The 3,876-nt window shown below is 43.6% G+C and overlaps 1 non-coding gene across 1 annotated transcript; it reads right to left on the bottom strand.

Moving 5' to 3' along the window:
* Positions 1-275: 275 nt before the first annotated feature.
* LOC115032413 (small nucleolar RNA SNORA70) lies at positions 276-409 on the bottom strand. Its single transcript, XR_003838088.1, has one exon. It is a non-coding gene; the product is annotated as a small nucleolar RNA SNORA70 (small nucleolar RNA).
* Positions 410-3,876: the final 3,467 nt, after the last annotated feature.

Here is a 3,876-nt window from a genome sequence, read left to right as displayed (position 1 = left end):
TGACCCCACAGATATCAGGTTTGAGCCACTTCACAGCTACCATGTGTTTTAATCCATCTGCATTAAACTGGTGAAGCCTCACTTCTTTGAATGGTGCCTCTTCTGTCAAGTAAGGAAGTTGAACTTGGCTCTATTCAGGTGGACATGATGACTTGACCAATATGTACCACAATAAGGCCACTGTGCCTTTGAGCTTCCAAAAGGTAACCTGCATAACTGCCTGGAGCCTGGGTTGGGGGCAGCAGTGAGATCAGAAACATGAACATCCAATAGAAATTTGTCTCCACGGTCCCTTAGAGCAACTCATATTGGCAGCAGGCTGTGGGCACTCTCATGGAGATTGCTGTTTGTAGCCAATGAACACGAGGTTCCCATGAAGAAAGCAACTGACCATCTTAATTGGCTACAGAGGGATGGATATTTCTTTTAATCTCTAGATGAGATAGATGTGTATTAGTTACCTTCTCGTTGGTATGATAAAACTATATTTCCAGGCCAAGATAAAAAAAAAAGATTTACATGTCTTCATGGGATCAAAAAAATCTGCTGCAAGTCTATGATCTACTAGATTGAAACAGCTAGAAAGCTGAATCCATTCATCTTCTTTGATAATGCTTGCAAAATATACAATAATGTCCAACACTCGGGAGGCAGAGGCAGGTAGAGCTCTGAGCTTGAGGCCAGCCTGGTCCACAGAGTGAGTACCAAGCTAACCAGGGCTACACAGTGAATCCCTGGCTTGAAAAGTCAAAGAAGAAGGAGGAGAAGAAGGAAAAAGAAGGAAGGAAGGAAGGAAGGAAGGAAGGAAGGAAGGAAGGAAGGAAGGAAGGAAGGAAGGAAGAGAGGGAGGGAGGGAGGGAGGGAGGGAGGGAGGGAGGGAGGGAGGGAGGGAGGAGGGAGGAGGGAGGGAGGGAGGGAGGGAGGGAGGGAGGGAGGGAGGGAGGGAGGGAGGGAGGAAGAGAGAACCCGATGATATAAATTAGTTGCTACTTTAAAAAAATTAATACAGAGAAAAATGTCTCTGAAGTTCTGAGAATCGAAGTCAAAGCCTATACATGCTAGACAAGCTCTCTACTACTGAGTTATCCCTCCAGCCCCTAAGGGAAATTTTTATTTAATCAACTGTAATCCAACCACCTATGGAATGGCACTGAGAATATGTCCTTCTAGAAGTGACTTGAGAAGACTGGGTTCATCAAATATTTATGTGAAATCTTTGAGCTCACGAGCCCCAAGGATAAGACTCTGCTATCAACCCTTCAGCATAATGGTCAAATCAGATAGACGAACAAGTGTAGAGCTGGCCAATTTCTTCAGAGAAAAGTCATTATGCACCCTTCTTGATACGGCTATTAAAATGGTGGGGGTGGACTGTTCGCCAAAGGTAACTTTATAACCAGGACAAGATATGCTATTACCGCCTTAATAACCAAATTACTCTGTGATATTACTTTCATTCAGGAATGTTACATGCCTAATAAGAAGTGCCAGGATGGGGGCGTGCTCTGAATTTCCATACCCACTTATTGCGATACCTCAGAGCGTTAGAGAATGTCTGAGTGAAATGTAATTTTCCAGCTAGGTTACGAATCTGCCGAGTTAGGGAAACTCAAACTTTCCATTTTGTCCTAGAGAATTCGGAATGTAATGTTATTATGACTATCTCACATGCCACAGTAAACCCTGCAGTGTTAAATTTACAACAACTTACAAAAAGAAAACAGGCAGAGCAGGAGCTGGAGAGATGAGAGAACTCTGCAAGCAGTTAAAGGCACTTGCTGCCAAGCCTCGGGGTGGAAGGGTCCAATTTCCTTTCCCCAGAATCCACATTGTGAAAGGACAAAACCAATTCACACATGTTGTCTTTTGAGCTCCATATGTCCTTTACGGTGTGTGCCTATCTACACATTCACACGAAGAATGAAACCTAGTCAGGGGGGAGACAAAGTTGGATGTGATAGCACATACTTGTAATTTCAATTCCAGCACTTAGGTAGATGAGATAGAAGGATCAGGAGCTTAACGGCAGCCTGAGTTACAAAAGGAGATGAGAGACAGAAGAAAAGATACGAATACACTCCTTGAAAAGCTAAAAGCAACATGATTTATTCCATATGCCCATGCAATATAATAGAGAAATAGAAAGAGGGCTGGGGATGTAGATCAGGTGATGAAGTACTTACCTAGTGTGCATGAAGCCCTGGGTTCAGTGTCTAACTCCACACACCCCAGGCATGCTGCTACATGGCTGTGATCTTACCAATGACAAGATGGAGGCAGGACGACCAGAAGTTAAAGATCATCCTCCACTGCAGACCAAGTTCTGGGCCAGCCCATGAAACATTCAACCCCACTTTTTAAGAAACGGTGGAGGTGGGGGTTAGAGAGACAGGTCAGTGATTAAAAGCACATATAGCTCTTGCAGAGGATAATAATAATAACAATAATAGTAATTTGTTTTTCCTCTTTCCCAGCCCCTGGTCCTGGAATGACAACTCTGAGACTAATTACTTATTATTAAATGCTTAGGCCACAAGCTTTGCCTCATTCCCTGACGAGCTTGTAACTTATTTAACCCATTCAAACTAGTCAATGTCTTCCACATGGTTAGTCACTTCTCCTTCAGTCCTGCCCTGCTTCTTCCTTCCCATCTTCCTCAGTGTCTCCCCCAGTATCTCTCTTGAATATTCCCAGCATCTCTCTTGAATGTCCACAACATCTCTCCTGGGTCTCCTTTTATTGTCTCACTAATTCCCAGAATCCTCTCTTCCTGCCAGTGTCCCACCTCCTATTTCCTGCCTCAGCTCATTGGCCATTGGCTTTTTCATTGACAGGTGATGCTTATAAGAGATTGTCTCTACAGAGGACCTGAGTTCCATTCCCAGCACCTACCTCTGGCAGCTCACAACTGCCTAAAAACTCCAGTTCCAGAGATATGATGCCTCATGTGCTTCCATGAACACATGAACTCTCATGCACATACTTATACACAGACACACACATATACATAATTACAATAGCTTAAACTAATCAATGATATATAAGCAAAACTAGAAAGAGTTCAGGATATGTAAGCATAGATCTAGGTCCTAACTGGACCAAACTTAAATTGGTCAAAGACTAATGACATTGCAGCTACCAATCTGACTATATTGCTGTTATTTAACTTTATGTGTGCTTACAATTCACTACCAAAAGTTCTAAGACATCCTAGCTAATACTCTGTGACTTCATCTTACCTGCAAGTTCAAAGGTGGGGTTATTTTAAGAATCTAAGCTGATAATGGCATCCTTATTGGTAATTATACATCGGGAATTGTATAACGATTCCCCTGATCTTTTGATAATAGTTGCCAGCTGAGTGAGACCCCAAGAGAAAGCAGAAACTCAGAATTTCCTTCCTTTGTGATTCTTAGGGTCTAAATCTCACCAGTGCTTTCTCATTGTTTGGGTCTTATTGTGTTAAAGGGCAGGGCCACCCTGATAAGAGCAAAGGAAAGCCTTAACACGGTTGGGAGAAGGCAGCAGAGATTTCCTCCAACATCAGCACAGGGACCCGCCCTGTGGGGCTCGAACCATGGGAACTTCCTACAGAATAAAGTACCAGTCTAGGGGCTGAGGAGATGGCTCAGCCAGCAAAAGTCTTGCCTGGTGAGCATGAGGACCCCAGTTTAATATCCAGCACCCATGCAAAAAGCCAGACAAAATGGCAAACACTTGTAATCCCAGCCCTGTGAGGCAGACAGGTGATGAATAATTTAAAAAAAAAAGCTGAAAGGAAAGGACATGAGTGCTCCTAGATATGCTGGAGGAGAAAGTCTGCTGTCGATAAGGGGGAGAGAGTAGCCAGGGGCAGGGACATCTAGAAGAATCCAG

Source organism: Mus caroli, unplaced genomic scaffold (genome assembly GCF_978045245.1).
Source record: "Mus caroli unplaced genomic scaffold, Mus_caroli_1 scaffold_1, whole genome shotgun sequence".
Taxonomy (NCBI): domain Eukaryota; kingdom Metazoa; phylum Chordata; class Mammalia; order Rodentia; family Muridae; genus Mus; species Mus caroli.
The sequence above is the reverse complement of the archived record's forward strand: the minus strand, read 5'-3'. Positions and strand labels throughout refer to the sequence as shown.